This window comes from Sorex fumeus, unplaced genomic scaffold (assembly GCF_029834395.1).
Source record: "Sorex fumeus unplaced genomic scaffold, SorFum_2.1 ptg000103l, whole genome shotgun sequence".
Taxonomy (NCBI): domain Eukaryota; kingdom Metazoa; phylum Chordata; class Mammalia; order Eulipotyphla; family Soricidae; genus Sorex; species Sorex fumeus.
The window spans coordinates 4,314,289-4,333,774 of record NW_026606160.1 but is presented as its reverse complement, the minus strand read 5'-3'; positions in this window follow the sequence as shown (position 1 = coordinate 4,333,774).

Below are 19,486 nucleotides of genomic sequence, written 5' to 3'. Positions count from 1 at the left end.
CGAACCGGAATCCTTACTCTCAGGAAACGCAATCTGATCTGAAACACTCCAGTCTAAAAGGACCTGACTTACCACATCGGCTCTGAAATAACTGAAGAAGAAAGCAAAAAATACTCACAGACTGACCATGATCAAGCAAGTGTGGGATGAGAAAAAGCAAAGGGGACTGGAGAGGCAGTGCAGGAGTTAACTTGCATCCATCCCAGCCCGACTGAAATCACCTGACCGCAGGGGCTGGGGTGACAGCACAGCGGGGAGGGCGTTTGCCTTGCACGTGGCCCACCCGAGTTCGATACCCAGCATTCCAGGTGGTCCCCTGAGCACCGCCAGGAGCCATTTCTGAGTGCAGAGCGAGCAGTAACCCCTGCGCATCAACAGGTGTAACCCACAGAGGAAAATCAATCAATCACCTGACTGAACATTGTCCTCCGAGGACCACCAGGGGTCACTCTTGAGCCCAGAGCAAGGACTCTGAGCACTATCCGGTGTGGCCCCAAAGCCAAAAGGAGGGGGGATAAAAGAGAATATTTCCCCCTCAAATCCTTGCAACTTTCCTGAAAATCTGTCGTGTTTTCAAAATAATATGTTGAAAAAGATGCTAACAGGGGCCGGCGAGGTACCTTAAGTGATAGAGCAGTTGCTGAACACACGGAAGGCCTGAGTATGACCCTCAACACCATGACTGCACGGATTCCTGAGCACCGAAGGGGGAAGCACGGTAGCCCCTGGCACATCTGGGGCCAGTTTCAAGCTGCAAGGCTTGGGCACTGGGAATAGCCACCTCCCACCTCCTGCAGAGAACCACTTGATGTGCTGGGGGATCTGTGAAAAAATGCTACAAAATGGGGACAAATGTAATGCAAATTATCACAGGGCCTCCAAACATCCTGTCCTCTTGTATATAGGCCTGGATTTTCATTACCAGAGTGAATCTGGAAACGTGTCCATCTGTCTAAATGATTGTCTGGGTACCAGGAAAACACACTTTAGTTCTAGGAACACCACAGGCCTGGGCTGCTCTGTGTACTGACCAGACGGTCCAACAGTTCTCAGAGAAGTCAGCCCAGGTCTAGCAATTTTTAAGGTTCTGAGCCCCAAGAAATCTCCCAAATCCAAAGATGCCAAAACCCACAGGTAGCTCTTATTGACAACAGGCATTTTTTCCAGGGGGCAGTTCCCATTTCTTCTTACTGCAATAACAAACCAGCCTCCAAGTCACTCCCCGGATGCCAGCATGAGCCCTGAATGTGGAAACACCCGTGACGGAGACACTTGGGCTGAGCTGCCCTCACACTGGCTTTCCCATGCCCACTCCCTCCTTCACCAACAGCACCCCCACTACACGGGCAGGACAGGGCAGCGGGGAAAGTGCTGCTTGCACCCACCCAGCTGACCTGAACTTGACTCCCAACACTACCCTTGGTTCCCAAAGGAGAGACTCTGAGCACAGACAGAGTCAGGATGTCAGCCCTAAGCACAAACAGAGGTGGCGCCCGAAAAACAAAACACAAAGGAAAAAAAGAACCACCTAAAAGGAGGCCAGAGCAACAGTACAAGTAAGGCCAGGCAGAGACCCAAAACCAAAAAAAAAAAACAACAAAATATAAATGCAGCACAATCCACATATTGTGCATCACGGAACCAAGGGGCAGGTACAACGCTGGGTCTGGCAGAAATCCCAAATCCCCTACCCTTCCTACACACAAATAAAAGCAAAGAGGCAGTTATGTGCCAACAGCAAAGTTTGGAATCCAGCAGTATATTCTCGAGAGTCAGTTCTTTACTTTGTCTTTGCTTGGGGGCCACACAAGGCAGGACTCAGAGCTTACAGGCAAGGCTTTAACAGACTATATGATTTTACGCCCTTGGTATGTGATTTTGTGTAAGGAAAGGGAGAAGAAATATTACACTTGGCCCAAAAGAAATCTCAATGGTGAAAAGTTTGTAATTTTTCTCAGAACCTCCAACTACTTCCCTACAGTCAGTGTTTTGCTGTGGAAGGGGAAAACTGACACCTGTTATGGCGGCAGAAATCAGCACAATCAGTGAGGCCCCAAGTTCCTGGAATTGAAACAGTCTCGGCTTCCCAGAAATGGAACAGTGTGCAACTAGCCAACCTGAACCCACCTGGGAAAGTTCCTGGGCCCTGCCAGTGGGCTCAATCAATCATTATGCCCCTAGTCAAAATGTCCCAGAAATTTTCTTTTGTTAACCCTAAAAGAAAGAGCTTATGTAACCGTGAATGATTATGGAAAACAAATTTTTAACTACTGCCTCACCACTGTTAGCCTAGACACATCCCAAAACAACTTTGTTTGGTAACTAGCTAAGTTTTTTTCTGAAACTATACAAAATGTACTGCTTAGTAATCAAACCCTATATAAACTACTACCTGACGTCGGTGTCCCTATCAAGAGGCCACTCCGTGGGTGAGATAGTTGGCTCCAGTATACTGGATTACAACTCCTACTGCCTTCGCATTATCAAGTTCATGTCTCTTTCTATCTTGCTGCTTGGAAACCGATAGCTTCGGGCTTAATAGTTAAAATATTCCAGAATGTTCACAACCAAGAACTTACAATGAACATATCAACTGAGGGCAGGAGAAAGCACACCAGGCTGGGGTGGATTGTCAGCCAGCTGAAAGCCCAGGAGGGCCTTTCCTGGTACCCAATGTCCACCAGTACTATGAACAGAGAGCAGGCTGCGGCCCTCTTGGCACTGTCAGATGTGGCCCCAAATCCCACCTCATCTGCTCCCCTTGTAGTGAGATAGACCCGGAAAGAGGAGCTCAAATGGTGTATCATGTGGTTTAAGGTGGGGTACATGGAATCTCAAGGACATCTGGACAGAGGGGCAGAGTCCCTGACCATCGTCAAGTTTGTAGCAAAAAGGGAGCTGGAGTGATAGCACAGCAGGTAGTGTTTGCCTTACAAGTGGCCAATCCGGGTTCAATTCCCAGTATCCCATATGGTCACCGAGCACCAACAGGACTAATTTGTGAATACAGAGTCAGGAGTAACCCCTGTGCATCGCTGGGTCTAATCAAAAAATCAAAAAGAAGCAAAAAAAAAAAAAAGAGAACAGACAGGAGTGATATTCACAAAGCCCAAAAAGATGTTCAAAGAATGCTCCATTGTCATGACAAATTCTGGAGTGAGACTTTTTTCTGCGGGGGCCTTTGCGCCACACCTGGCTGTGTTCATTGGACCCTATGAAATGATGGGGATTGAAATCAGACAAACTACGTGCAAGGCAAGCGCCCTACTAGGTGTACCCGCACCTTGTCTGGGAGAGATGGTCAATGGGTAGGGCTCTGCTAAGAAACTTGGCAGATAAAAAAATATTTTTTCTGTAGAAAAATTAAATAGGGTAAGCAGAGACAGTACATAGGATGCTTTTCTTTCTAGCTGCTAAAACACATTCAGTTCTCCAAAGCAGTTAGGGTCCCAAAGCAGTGCCAGAAACAATGTTGAGCTCAGATGCTAAACTTAGCACAGAGCACTGAGTGCTGTGAGTCAAAATTTACAATTCAAAAAGACAATAATAAATCAAAATTTTTCTGTGCAATGGGCTGGAGACATAGTACAGCGGGAGAAGTGCTTGTCTTGCAAGCAGAAAAACCAGATTTGACTACTGGCATCCCATATGGTTCCCTGAGCACCATCAGGTGTAACCAAGTATAGTAAGGTGTATCCCCCACTAAAAAAATAAATAAAACAACTAAAACGGAATTAACTGAAATAAATCGATCAAGTTGAGGGAGCCAATGGTTCAGTCTAAGGAATGAAAGTTGGCCAGCAACAAGCTATTCTGGAGATAATCCCAAAAAAATCCCCTGCCTCCACCTCTAAGCAGCCAAAATGGGAAAATCCTGCACTGTGACTGAAAACTGGGGTCAGGGGTTGGGGGGGGGCATCTTATACTATGTCTATAAATAGGAACCAGGTCTTTGAGAAGCTAAGTTGGAACTTTCTAGCTAAAATTTTCTTATGCCCATTGAAGTCACTGACATTAATAGCCCAGTGTTTTCATCATTAAAAGAATGATTTACAGTGCATAGTCACTAATTCTCATTTAACACACGCTCGAGAATTCAAATTTGAGCCCACTATTTCCTTAATTCCTTCTTGCTAAGAAATAATAATTTTAAAAGAAATTACTTTCTCGTTTGATACGTTATTTTGTTTCAGAAACTTTCCCAGCACACCTTTCCTCTCCAAGCTCATTTTCTTCCCTAACTCCATGTTTTTCTGACCACTCGGAGTTTCCTTTTCAGGTTCTGGGGTGATCACATCTGGCCGTGCTCCGGGTACCATATGTGGTCATGAGGTTCAAACCCAGGTTAGCTACATGCAAGGCCACTGTCCTTACACACAAAAAAAGCTATCTTCAGAAAAATCTCCTCTGATCAATAGCACAGTGGGTAGGGCATTTGACTTGCACGCAGCCAACCCAGGTTAGATTCCTCCGCCATTCTCAGAGAACCCTGCAAGTAACTAAGAGTATCTCACCTGCAAAGCAAAGCCCAACAAGCTACCCGTGACATACTTGATATGCCAAACACAGTAACAAGTGTCACAAAGGAGATGTTACTGGGCCCGCTCAAGCAAATCGATGAACAATGGGAGGATAGTGACAGACTGTTCCTAAAAATCAATTAATAAGTAAGATACAGCTTTCGTCAGGAGCACTCAGTGTGTCCTGGGTGAGGGGCCGACATTCCTGTACACTATCATCGAGTGACCCCACCACTCACAATGCAGAGACCACAGCGGTTTAGGGCACTCAGAGCGACCACAGGGTGGCTGGCGAAACAAAAGGACCTTAGGGACGCTCGCAGTCTCCCTGGCCACTCCAATACCTGCTCCTTCCCCGCGCCTCATCCTCAGCAACAATGGTGGCTGATTGTAACTGTTGCCCAGAGAGTGAAGCCACCTTGGGTGGAGGGCAGGGATGGAAAGACCTGCATTCTGTGAAGCCACCTGCATTTCTGGTCCTAGCTTTAAAGAGCCAGGCTCCAAGCATTCCTGACCACATATTTTTTGGTCACTGACACTGTCCTGTTTTTCATCCTTTTGCTCGAGCGGGTCCAGTAACATCTCCATTGTGAGACTTGTTGTTACTGTGTTTGGCATATTGAACACGCCGCAGGTAGCTTGCCAGGCTTTGCTGCGCGGGAGAGATACTCTCGGTGGCTTGCTGAGCTACGACTGTAATTTATTTTCTGTTTCTTGCCTTCAGTCAGGTGATCAGGACATCTGGAGTTCACCAGGCCCAGGACAAATGGAGAGCGAGGGACTGAACAGATGGCACATGCAGCACAAAGTCTTTGTTTTCATGAAAACAATAAAATTCACTCAGATTCCATGCAAACAACCTCCAGTAGCAAGCCTCAGCCTGATCTTATCCTGCCTGTTATTCCCAAGGATCAGCAGTAGACTCCAAAACAAAGACCTGGGATAGTAGTCATAGCTGTGAGCAGAGAGAGGATGAACCTCTAGCCCTGACCTGGAAAGCTCCTGCCTTGGACCGGGAAATGTCCTGCTGACAGGGACTCTGGGGTACCAGGGCAAGCTGGGAGACACTGTCAGATGCTACTTACTCTCCAGGGGATACAGAGCAGGTTGGGATTTGGGCTGTCTGTCAGGATAGGAGTGATGGGCTCACTGTACAGGGGAGGATATTGCAGCCTTGAGATTCGGGACTCCTTCCTGGATCCCAAGGAAGGTCCTTATGGGTCCAGCGAAGGGCTGTCTCCTAGGCCAGGAACCCCTCTGATCAAGCACCCCTGCGCTTCAGGGATGCCCACAGCAGTCACAGCCCCCAAAGTGGCTCTGCCAGGGAGTAGCCACAGGGAATAAGCATGAACAAACCTTTAGCCTCTTTCTGCTCACAAAATTATGAGTGTGTATCTGTGTTTGCTTTGATTTTTGGGTCAAAACAGGCAGTACTCAGGGCTTATATTAACTTGGCACTCAAGGATTATGCTTGGTGTGGCTTAGGGGATCGCTGGAATTCCAGAAACTGAACCTGGGTTAGCCTTGTGCATGGTAAGAGCCCCCTACCTGCTGTACTACCACTCTGGCTCTTTCTAAATGAATTTCTTTCTAATGCAGCAGGAGTGATCCTTAAACAAATATCTCTTCCTCCTCAAAAAATCAATTAGCTGGGATTTGTGCTTCAATATGAAATGTAATCAAATATAGTGAACTACCTTATAAAATAGAAAAAATAAAACATAAATCCTTAATTAAAAAAAAAAACCTTTACACACAATATTCACTCCAACAGCCAGGGTTGCATGGTCAGTGTCAGGGAGCTGATGAAGAATTGAAAGATGTTTTTCAACCTAACTTACACTGTACTCCCGTTGTTCATCGATTTGCTCGAACAGGCACCAGTAACGTCTCACAACAAATTGTGAGACTTCTTGTTACTGTTTTTGGCATATCAAATACATCACAGGAAGCCTGTTAGGCTGTGCCTTGAGGGCTAGATTATCTTGGTAGCTTGCTAGGTTCTCCGAGAGGGGTAAAGGAATCAAACTAGGATCAGCTGTGTGTAAGACAAATGCCCTACCTGCTGCAGAAATTCTTTATCAAAAAAAAAAAAAAACAACAAAATGCGGTTGGAGAGACACTAAAGAGAACATGGTGCTTCCCTCAGTGAAAGCGATCAAACCTCGGCCTCCCATATGAAACAGTGATCATTGATGGAAACAATGTCTGATGGTAGAGCCTGGAATAACCTCTGGGGAACTACAAGTATGCCCACCCCACCAAAAAAAAAAAAAAACTAAAATAGTCAGAAAAGTAAATATTCATTTACAACTCCCAGCCACGCGCTACGACCAGGCCCCCAGGATTCCTTCTGAAGGCTGCCAATAAACACAATGAACTTCAACAGTATCTCTCGCGATTGCGGGCCATGGAGCTGCCCCTGAAACTGACTGGATATGGATGGGGGAAGTGAAAAACAACCACAATAGTGCCCCCAAAGCTGGCGCAGCCCCATCGGTCACAGTACAGGAATTGGAGATGAGAGGTCCTCACATACTGCCACTAATTGGCCTTCAGTGTCCCCCTTCCACAGTGAAGTATCTTTTTGTCTTTTAAACATGTGCCTGTAGGAGGACTGACCCACTTGACATCATGAAGAAGTAAAAGTGCACATGGAAGATTCCCGTCTGTGACATCACACATTATCAAGGAGACTTAAAGTGCCAGGTCTCAAGTGTAGACAGACCACTATGCCAGCCCAGGTGAATCGGTGCAGGGGGGATGGGCTCGGATAACGGAGAGGAGAGGGGAGTGCTTGAGGGGTCAAACACTGAACTCAGGGCAGACAGTTAAGGCAGAGTCCCTTGAATACAAGGGTGGCATAAATCACATGGGGTAGGAGTTGGTCACACACGGTAGACCTGGATTCCAAACACAATACCCCATAATGATCCTGAGTCTCCCAGGTTTGGATGCCTAAGCTGAGAGCCAGGAGTAGGGCTCAACTGGTTGTAGCTTTGTGGCTGTTTCTCTTTTATAATCCCCTAAAACACAGGGCTATCCAAGCCAAGCCACAGGGGCTGGAGCAATAGTCCAAAGGGGAGGGTAATTTCCTTGCACGGCGCTGAACCTGGCTCAATCCCTGCCATCCCATATGTTCCTCAAGCACCCCCAGGAATATTTCCTTACAGTAGAAGCAGGAGTAAGCCATGAGCACTGCTGGGTGTGAAACAAAAAGAAAAAATAAGTCAGGCCAGAGTCAGAGCAAAGAATGGGACTGTGGTGAGCTGTGTGTTTTCAAAAGGCCGGCACCACTCTTACCTCTATTGCTCGGTTAGGGACTGGGCCTCTTCTATCCAGATCCCCCATCTTCCAGTGGTTAGACAGTTACACCCACCAACTGCCATGTAAGCCCATCAACGGCCAAAATCCAGAGACTATAAAACTAAGCTCCCGGAAGCATGGGGCCACGCAACCTCTTATTGTCTAGTTCTGGCTCTCAGAGAAGCTGGTGGCAGGCTATCGAGAGTATCCTGTCCACATATATACCTGACTGGGAACAGCTATAAATGTGATTAGAGGTTTCCCCAAAAGCTTCTATCCCTCTTGGAGAGCCCGGGAAGCTACCGAGAGTATCCTGCCCGTACGGGAGAGCCTGGCAAACTACCATGTACTCAATATGCCAAAAACAGTAACAAAGATGATCGTCAATTCCCTGACCGTGAAAGATCCCCCAATGTGTCACCAGCCTACACTAGCACGTGACAGGGAGGAATGGAGATGTTACTGGTGTCCACTCGAGTAAACCCATGAACAATGGAATGATAGTGATAGTGATGTACATATAAAAACCTAGAGTATATTCCAACACTAAGAGTGGAGGATAATGGGCAGTAAACCTTGGAGGCTTTTTTGGTCTTTAATCAAATCCGAATACTTTTTATCATTCTGATGACTACTAGGTTGATGGGATATTGCTAATTCCAAATACAATACTTACTTTTTTTCTGATATTATTGAACTGATGGGTGGGATCCAGGAACGTGCATAACCTTCTGAGTAATCCTAGGTAAACGGAACAGCCTGATGGGATGTGGGGATCCTGGGGAGTGCTGGGATGTGGGAAGATTTGGGAACTGACCCATATTCCCAACGTTTGTTAGATATTAGATTCAAGGGGCCTATTCCAACCTTTCAAACGTCTTTCTATGAACAGTAAAGTTCATTTAAACTGTGTACAGAAGGTACCAAACAGACAGGACAGCAGGTAGGAAATTTCTCTTGCATTACCTTTAACAGGGTCCCAGAACAACACCAGGAGTAATCGCTGAGTATTTCTGGGTGTGACCCAAAAAAGACGGTGATGCCCAGAACTTCAAACAGAGCAGCAAGTGAATGTGGAACTGTGTGACAGAGCAGACAAGTCTCTCCAGAGCAGAAAGGGCAAAGTAGGGAAAACACATGTCCTGGGACCTTAGTCACTATAGCTTCCAGGGCAAAAATGGGGCCAGCGCCCTCGGGTCACCTGTGTTGTGAATCAGCTGGGAATCCAGAACAAAGAGCCAAGAAGGCCTGGGCACCTCCACTGTGGCACAAAAATAAACATGAAAGAAAACAAAGCAGCAGGATGGAGTAACAGAAGAGAATAGTGGGATGGTGAACCCAAACTTCCCATATGGTCCCCCAACCACTGCCAGTTGCAATGCCAGAGTGCAGGGCCAATAGTAATCCCAAGAATCACTGGATGTAGTCCTCCAAACAAAGCAAAGTATCGAGATGCCAGCTTTGACCCCAGCACCCTAAATGCTCCCTGAGATCGGTCAGGAGTGATCCTTGAGAAGTAAGGTATGAGTGCTCTTTAAGCTGGGTATGGTTCGAAAGGAAACACAACTAAACTGAAACAAACATGGCATCATATAGAAAGTGTCAGGCCCTCCAACAAGGAGGCACAAGGCAGGATCCTTCCTGAAACAACTCAGAGACATTTGGCACAAGAAGACTGAGAGCTCCTTGGTGAGTAGGTCACTGCATCTCCTTATCTTGTCACTCTCCTCCTACCTAGGGATGGTGTTTCTACTGGCATGTCACTATCTTCTCCTGCCTGTTTTTCCTGAGGATCAGAGACCTGGAGGAGAAGTCAGAGTGGTGAGCACTGGAGAGCACAACCCCCATCCCTAAGAAGCCAGAGTCTCGGGCAACGGCTCACAGACCCTCTTGGGGATTACACCAGATACTTCTGTCTCCCCGAGAGAAGCAAAATTGGTTGGCATCTGTGCTGTCTTTCATGACATAAGCTCTGGGCGTGGCTACAAGGGAGAAAATTTTGCCCTACCGTGACCTGGGGCCTCCTTCCTGGGTCCACAGAAGGTTCTCACAGCCACAGCCAGCGACTGACTCAGAGGCCAGATCCCGTGCTTTAGCACCCCCTGCGCTGGCAAAATCACTGCCCCCCACAACCACAGCCGAGAATGGGGCAGCCCCTTTCCTCTAAAAAAAAAAAACACTTTCTACACACACAAACACACACACACACACGCACACACGAACGCACTTACCAACAAACTCACACACCCTTTACCCCCCAGTACTCACCTCTATAAACAGGGGTCTAGACAGGTATTTGCAGCGTGATGTGAAGAAGCAGAAGTTCCTGTTCCGACAGACAGTAAAGCTAGTAGGATGCGTTGTTTGCTGATACCAGTCAATCCTCTGCATCCCCATGCATCCCTATGGCCCCCAGAGTACTCCAGGAAAAATATCTGAGCCCTGAGCCAGGAGTCAGAGTAAGCTGTCATTGTATCTTCGCTCTAGCAGAGCCCCCCATTCCCCACACCAAATATAGCCCCCGAAGGAAACTAAAACACCAATCACCAATGGATCCACTGCTCGGTAAGGCCTCGTCCCACCAGGGAAGCCAATGAGAAAGATGGACAGGAACAGTGTCTCTTGGCATTGGGCGAGCTGCGGCTCTGCCCCTCAAAGTGTAGCTGGAGACTTTACAGCAGCAAGACTAGGGCCAAGGTTTCAACATAGGTCAGCTGGGGGTCAGCACAGTCAAGACCCGCACTTGGCAGTTCCCTCTTCCAAAAGGCCCACAGCCCCGCGTTCAGCCCCACAACTATCGACCGCTGTCCTATCGCAGAGCTGGAGGCATAGTGGCACCAGAAGCCTCCCAGGATCAGTCATTCACACCCTCCTCCCCTGCACTCTGGAACAGTCCCAATGTACCCCCTCAAATATCTGCCCCACATCAGTAACTGTCTGGATATCAGGGAACAAGTGAAAAACAAGCATGAAAGCACCCACCCCCCAAGCTGGTGGAGACCCGCAGCTCAGTATGGAGATTGGAATCGCCAGGCACTCACAGGAGATCAGCCCCGTTCTGCCACAAAATTGGCCTTCCGAGACCCGCTTCCTCACAGGGGCCCTAACTGTCCTTTACCCACATGAACAATGACTCTGACACAATGTACAGGAATAGAAGCACCAGGAAGGCCCCACTGTGATGTCACTTCCATCCCCACAAGCATACTTAAAGAGCCCGGATCCAGAAGTGCAGAGAACCACTATGCCCACCCAGGTGAATCTCTGGTGCAACGGGGATGGGCTTGCATAGAGGGGTGGAGAGGCAGCTTTCGGAGTGGCTGGTCACACAGTGCAGGACTAGAAGGCAGTACGGAGAAGTCCCCTGGTTTTGTACTGGGCAAACAATGAGCCAATGCTCTCACACACAGTCCATCAGAATAAATGAACAGCGGGTTCATTCAATGTAAAACAGGCGGATATGGAGCAGGTGTGGCACGGAACAATGAGTTTCTCCGGGAACTCATCAATCAAGGTCGGGTGAAAGCAGTGACTCCCAAACCAGCCCTGGAGATGCAGAGAGAAACTGGCCTAGCAGCAAGCCCAGGGAGTTGAAGAGACGCTGGAACAGGAGCAACGGCCGGTAAGAACATCAGATAGCACTTTCAGTCAATGCTCTATGCTTGACAACAGGCAAGCAGTGAACACTCATCTGCAAGGAAAACCAAGGAGGCCATTTGAGAAACGCAATTTCAACCCAGAGCATGAAGCAGGAGGGAGTGTGCCGAAGCTTGATACTTGCATTGAAATTGATCATCTCGAGTCCATCCCTGTACACCAAATGGTGGCCCAAGGAGCAACAGGAGTAACTGATAGGTACGTCCCTACCCCAAGAAGTATAGTTCAATAAACAAATCTCATGATATCCAACATTGCTAAGAATAGAGGCATATATTTAGGCAAAGGTAACCAAAGCATACTGCTAAATTTGTAGCCTTACTAGGCCTTTCAGAAAATCTATAGCACTGTCCTCCTGTTGTTCATCTCCTGAATGGGCCCAGTAACGTTTCCATCGTGAGACTTGTTATTGTGTTTGGCAGATCGATTATATCATAGGTAGCTTGCCAGGTTTTGCCGTGTGCGCAAGATACTCTCAGTAGCTCGCCGGGCTCTCCGACAATCGAAATCATTATTATCAGCCAGGTGAAAACGTGATGGTTGGGATTTAACTGCTTCCAAAGCCAAGTTTTGTTTTGTCCTAATACTACTGAAGTGAGGTGGGTGGGATCCTGGAATATGACCCCCTTTATTAGTCATCAAAGCTGAATATATGTTGAGATGGGGAAGCAGGGGGTTCTCCCTTGTTCCTACCACCTGGAAAACATTTGAGTCAAGGGGCCCCTTCCACAATTTCAAAGTCCATTTCAATGGTCTCCAATCCTCACTTTAAAGATCCTTGTCAGGATATTTTCACAAGATAAAACTTTTTGTGAACATTAATCTTTAGTGCAATGTAAAATTAAAAAAATATATGAATACAAGGAGTGTAGAAATGATACCGAAGACAAAGTACTTGCTTGCACATGGCTGACCTGGATTCTGAGCCCCATAAGGATATATGTGACCCCCAGTCTGGAATCCTGAGCTAGGAACCATCAGTAAAGCCTGAACCGAGGGGGTGTGGCACCCCAAAACCTAACACAGAAAGACTGGAAAAATAAAGGATTTCCTCGTCTTCCACTTTGCAATTTTCACTGCAACTTTGTGATTCATCTCTGTCATAATTCTCTAAAACCAGGGCCTCTGGGCCAAGTTGGAATGAGAGTAGACAATGACATAGAGATGAGCTGTGACATTTCCACAGAGGGCCTATTTTTGTACCTGTTTTTATTTAGTCACCTTCCTCATGGCCTCCATCACAAAGACCCACTATGTACAAGTTAAACATATATGTGATGGAAAAATTCCAGGGCACTGGCATGGCTGTGGTGCGGGAGATATTCAGCAAGAAACTTTCCTTACAGAAGTGACATCATAAGTAGCTCATCATATAATACGAGGATGATTTCCTTCTTGGCTGCAGTTTTGTACCACCTGTGACCCCCCCGTCCAACGGAATCTGGCTAAACTGAAAGGGCCTGTTCTGACCTTACAGATCGTTAATAGGGGATCAACTCATCCAGTATAAATTTTACAAAGTTTACTAAAGCTTGAAGGTCCATGAAGCCCTGTTCACATTCAGTACATACATAAAATTTTCTCTCCACTATTCATTCTCATATGCCTAGTAAGGCCTGAGGATTCAATAAAGACGTTCCCACATTATTTACTTATATAAGGCTTCTTTCCTGTATGAATTCTGCAATAAATACAAAGACTTGAGAAATCGTAAGTGTGGCATGCTTTGCAACTGGACCTTAGGAAGCAAAAATTCTTGATGTAGAAAAAACCCAAAAAAGTTGCGATCAGAGACAGTGCAGCAGGCAGGGAACTTGCCTTGCATGCAGCCAAGCCAGATAATTCCTCACATCCCATATGGTCACTGAGTACCACCATCAGGAATTCCTGGGTTCAGAGCCAAAAGTAAACCCTAAGCATATCCGAATGTGGTACACAAGGCAAAACAAAACAATAATAATGAAAAAGTTTCATTTAAAACCCCACCCTCCGGCAGGGAACAAACCACCATGTGGCCCCACCACATCAAGGCAATCAATCAAAAGAGAGACTACAACTGGATGTGCTAGTGCAGGGGTCTTAGGCCCTGCCCCTTGAAGTGAATCTGAAGGTTTTACACATGTGATGCCTGCGCCAAAGGCTCCGGATCAGGGCAAAGCGAAGTCCTGTGCAGGGAGGGTCGGGATAGCCAGGCCGTGCTCTATGCAAGTCCCGTAGGCCCCGCACTCAGGCCACCCCTCAGCCCCACGCCCACCCGCCACTGACAGATCGTGGAGCAAGAGGCGATGGTGGGCAAAGGGGAGCCACAGGATCACCCACTCACACTCGAACCCTGCACCCCCTAAAGCCTCTGGGTTCCACTAAAGCATTCACCTTGCCTCAAGAACCAGCTGATATCAGAAAAAAGAGAAAAACAAGCATGTAAGGGCCCCCAAACTGGAACAGCCCACACCGCTCACAGTGTGGAGGCACCGGGAACTCTCATATGAATTCTCATATGAACAGTTAGGTTTGAAGAAATAGCAAAGGCCTTCCCACATTTCTTACATACATAAGGATTCTTTCCAAAGTGAATTCTCATATGATCAGTAAGGCATGAGGACACAGTGCAAGCCTTCCCACATTCCTTACAAACGTAAGGTTTCTCTCCAGTGTGAATTCTCACATGACGAGTAAGGCTGGAGGAATACCAAAGACATTCCCACATTCCTTACACATATACGGCTCCTCTTCAGTTTGAGTTTGCATATGCCCAGTGGGGGTCGAGGATCGAGTGAAGGCCTTTTCACATGCCTTATATTTATGAGGTTTCTCTCCACTGTGAATTTTCCTGTGTCTTGAAAGGTGTGAGGAGTAAGCAGAGACCTTCCCACATTGCGCACACACATATGGTTTCTCTCCCGTATGAATTCTCCAAAGTTTTAATGGGTCAGAGGGTCGAGTGAAGGCCTTTGCACAGTCCTTATGTGTATGTGGTTTCCTTCCTGTGTGGATGTTCATGTCAGCATATTAGGAGGACGCTGGACTCGAGCCACGCCCTTGCTGCTGACACTCCTGGGGATTCTGTCCACTGTGGATTTCTAAGGGAACATCACAGTCCTGGGAACACGAGGAAGCTCCCCCACATGCTTTCTCTTAGACAGGGTCAGTCCATGGTGACTTTGCTTATGGGCTTTCCGGTGTGAGGGACTCACTACAAACAGTGCTCCTCTCCCACATTCTAGGGTCTGCTACAGTATTGGAGTTTGTGTCTCTGGACTGAGAACAACAGACTGTATGGACCTTTTCCCAGGGAAGGGCTTCTTCAAAGTGAGGTCACTCTCTCCATTAGGATCACCCTCAGGGGCCATCCTGCGGGTTTTGGCATCCCCATGGGGCTGAGGGCACAAATGCTCACTCAAGACATTTTCACAGTGCACAGGATCAGAGACATTCCACTCAGGCTGGCTGCTTCCCTGTCGAAGAGCAGAGGATTCCAATTATCGCCCTGTGACTTTAGAGTCTCCATGAAAAAGACATTCAGAACTGCAGGTTGGTTCCTAACATTTGCACCACACCAACGCAATTCTCGAAATGTGAATGGCATTACCAGGGAATAAACTAATGTTTCTGTAAGACACACATGCAAAATTGATGAATGAGGGGTCATTAATTTAAAATTTTTTTTTCAACTCAATGAACAAATAACTCCCTCTGTGGAAAACTGATGCACCATTTACAAGAGAAAATAAAAGACACCAAACCATGGTTTCGGTTCTAGCTCAGCGAGGTGCCTGCGATGCATTTGTGAAGGCAACGATGCATTCCACACTGCTGAGACTGACCACAGGGGCCATTGAAAACATCTCACCACAGGTGGATTCCGTGCAGGATAAATGGCTTTTTCTGTTTTTTGAGTTTGTTTTCATTTCTGGGCAGGGGCACACCATGCAATACCCAGGGATTACTCCCGGTGGGTCTCTGGGAACAATATGGAGCTCTGGGGATAGAACAGTTTAAAGATCAGCTCTTTTCAATTATTACCATTTGTAGATACTTTCAATCAAATGAAAAAATCATGGCATTCATGTGAAACATATTACAAATTTCTTCAGGTTTTGAGCAGTGATGTCATCATTCAGTGAAGGTAAGGACTACTCCAAATATTAGACTCTGGATTTCCTCCTGGCCATGCCCAGCCCTCTATCTTAAAAATAACGTGCTGGTCCACTGACCTTATTCATTGGCATAACAATATTGATTCAAAACTTGCAAATATTACCAGCTCACTCATACTTGGTGACTGAGTTCCAAAATGAAAGAGCTAAAATGGTGAAGGAAACTATTATTGGCAAACCCCAGCCACCTGCAGATCCACCACCCTGGGCTGAACCATGAGGGCAGCCAATGAAAAAGCCAGACGGCAACAGGGTCTCTAGGCTATCAGGGGGCCTGAGGCTCTGCCCCTCGAAGTGAGTATGGGGATTCTACAGCAGGGAAACTGTGGCAGGTCCCAACCAGGGTCAGATGGGAGGGTCCAGAGGGCCAAGGCTGAGCCCTCAGCAGGACCCCGCACCTCAAAGCCCGCAGCCCCCGCAATCAGCCCTGCACCCAATCGCGGCTGCCCCAACATGCAGTTAAAGGGACAGCGGCCAAAGCGCCCTCCAGGATCACACACACACACCTGCGACCCCTGCATACCACCACAGCCCCCTATGCCCCCCAAAGCTCCAAAGCCCCAAAAGACTCCATCATAACCCAGGAATCAACTGGATATTGGGGAACACAAGAAAATCAAGCGCAAAAGGACCCCACCCCAGCTGGTGGGGACCGTATCTCACAGGGCAGAGACTGGGAGGCGCCGGTGCTCAAGGGAGGCCAGCCGTCCAGCAACAAGACAAAATCTGCCTTCACAGTCTTCCCCCACACGGGTCCCTACTTTATTATTTACACACGTGAACAATGACTACCAGGAATAATTTCTGAGTGCCAAGCCAGAAGTAACTTATCAGCATGACTGTGTGTGAATGATAAAGCAAGAAATAATAAACATAATAGTAATAGTTATATTCTTTGATTTGAAAATGACTGATTATAGCACCTTGTGAGACTGCAGACCCTCTACTCCCAGCATAGGCTCCAAAGTCCCTCCCTGCACTGGCCAGAATGCCATTTTTCAAATCGCATTCTTGTTCCTTTGAAATATCCTGCCAATATTAGATTTATATTCAACATGCGTATTTTAAAAACTCACTTGTATTCAGTGTCTCAATTCCCAAATCAAAAAGCTGGACCGAAAACCTCTGAAGCTGCAATTTATCTTCTGGAATCAGAAACAAAACAAAATGAAAAAAATTGGTAATGAAACATAGCTGAATGAGGTCCATTGTGCGGAATGCTGGGAGCAGACTGGGAATACACAAAATAGCTTCTGAGTTGTTTCTTAACCGATCATAGTGAAACGTGACCATAAGGAATGCCAGGGATTCAACCTGGGTTTGCCACACGCAAGGCAACTATCCTTTCTGCTGTACTATCTTTCTGTCTCAAATCAGCATTGTTACAGACTCATGCAATCACTATTGAAACAGAAAACCAAAAGATATTTCTTAGTGTATTACAGAGAACAGCAGATAGGGCATTTTCCTTGCATGAAATTGACAGTATCTTATACAAGTGAGTACCAACAAAAGTAACCTTTGAAAGCTGCCAGGAAAAAAAAATCATGGGCCCATGATCAGCAGTGCATTTCACTCACACTCAGGGCAACCACACACTGCCCAGGGCCCAAGGTAGGGAGGGTCCTCCGACACTCACCTGCATGCACGTCTCTCCTCCTCGGCCTCAGGGCTCCTCCTTCCAACCATGAGATCACAGCAGGTTTCACTCAGAAAAGCCCTGTCCACACAAAAACAGGGTATTCATTAGTGCCAAGAAAAATGTCACGGGCCAACCCCATGTTGTTCGGCGATTGCCTCAACCAGGCCACAGTAACATCTCCTTCGTCCTAGCCCTGAGATTTTTTAAAAAGTGCCATATCCAAGGCTCCTTCAGGTTTAGGAAGATGTGACCCATCTTTGTTACTGGTATTTGGCATATTGGTACGCCATGGGGAGTTTGCCAGACTCTGCTGTGTGGGCAGATAACATTCGGTAGCCTGCCAGTTTGTCCAAAGTAGGAATGAGAGATTAAGATGTGGGGCGGCCGCAACTGCGGCTGCGAGCTTCTGGGAGCTGGGTTTTATAGTCTCTGAGTCTTGGCCGTTGATGGGATTACATGGCGCCAGGGGGCCAGTTGGTGGGTGTGACCCCTGCCTACTGGAATTTGGAGGATCTGCGTGGAGGATGCTCAGCCCCGATCTGAGCAGACTTGGAGATCTCAGCCCCAGGACCCGCATGCCTTTGTTCCTTCTGGTACCTTCAAGCGTGTGGAGAGTGGTCTCAGCATGTGGTGGCTGGTTCTGGAGGTCTTCGGCTGCCAGAGTCCTGGTCGGGGCGGGAAGGGAAACTCAACCTGCTCCCTTCCAAGGGGTCCCGGCGAGCCCAGCCAGGCACGGGGTCAGGAGACGCTGCCCCATGTATCTCCAAAAAAATCAGGCAAATTCCTGAAAAGTCTTGAACAGAAACACCACTTCTCATATGCCCCAAATTGGTAGTTATTAGTGACACACAAGTCCCTGGTATTCATTTCATCTGAAATTGAGTCATTCTAAAGTCCCCCAAAAAAGCACTAGAAGTGACTTCAAGCACCGAAATACAACAACACTTGATGGGAAATACAACAGCACCTGATGGGGTGAGGACCTAAAAAAAGAAATGAACACGTGTTTAGAGTGATAGTCCAGCAGGGCAGGCACCTGGTGACTCAGAGAGATGGGATTGACCCCTGGTAACCATATAAGCCAGGAGCACTGCCATGAGAAGTTCCTGAATGCACAGCCATGAGTAATCCATGAACACTGATTGGTGTAGGCTCTGAATCAAGTCAAAATTGAACAACAACAAAAAGAACCATAATGATGAATGAAGTTGCAGGCCAGGTACACTAAAGCAGCAGGAAAAGCATCTGCCATGTAGGTGCTGATCCAGGTTAACCACATTACCCTCATGGGCTCCTACACCCCATCCCCTGTTCTAAGGGTGAGAAAAGGAGCCTTGATATACAGCAAGTGATGCAAAACCATGTGAGGACATGTATCCCTGTAGAACTCAGAAAACATGTTTAAAGACTGCCCCCAAAACCTGCAGAATCAGGTAAAATTATACTATTTGGTTAGCTTTTTTTGATAATCACATCTAACTTCTGGCTACGCATTCCCAGGAAATCTAAGTCTTCATCAATTCTTTGAACCTTGTGAGGACACAGACAGGAATGAAGGGGGCAGGGATGAGGTTCAGCTGGTAGAAGCCATGACAGGGCTGCTGACAACTAGGTACTCCGATATGGCCCTGAGCTGGACGCACAGGCTGCAAATTAGAAGGTTTGAACTGGCAGCAGGGGACAGACAGAGAGACCAGTGGGCAGGGCGTTTCCCATGCATGCAACAGACTCAGCACACTTCTTTCTCTGTTGTCATATATTTCGTGTGTGTGTGTGTTTGTGTGTGTGTGTCTGAGCCAAAACCAACAGTGTCAGGAGAACTCCTAGCTCTGCATTCAGGGATCTGTCCTGGAATATTTAAGGTTTACTGGCATGCTGCTGGTCAAATCTCTGTTAGCTGCATGCAAGGCAAGCACCCTACTTGCTGTACTACACCTCTGGCCCTTTCAACGTAAACTTCTTCCCAGCAAGCCAGGAGTGACCCCTGAGCAAAGCTCCTCCCCGCCCCCCACGCGCCGTCACAATAAGAACATCCTCCTTCAAAAAAAAAAAGAAAAATTAAACCCTTGACCTGCTGTACTCACCCCAAGAGCCAGTATCCAGGGATCGCCCAGTCAGGGAGAGATGAAGCATAGAGGATTTTTCGTAACTGAACATGAGTCTAAATTCCTCATCTGGAAAAAACATCAATGTTGGGATAAGAC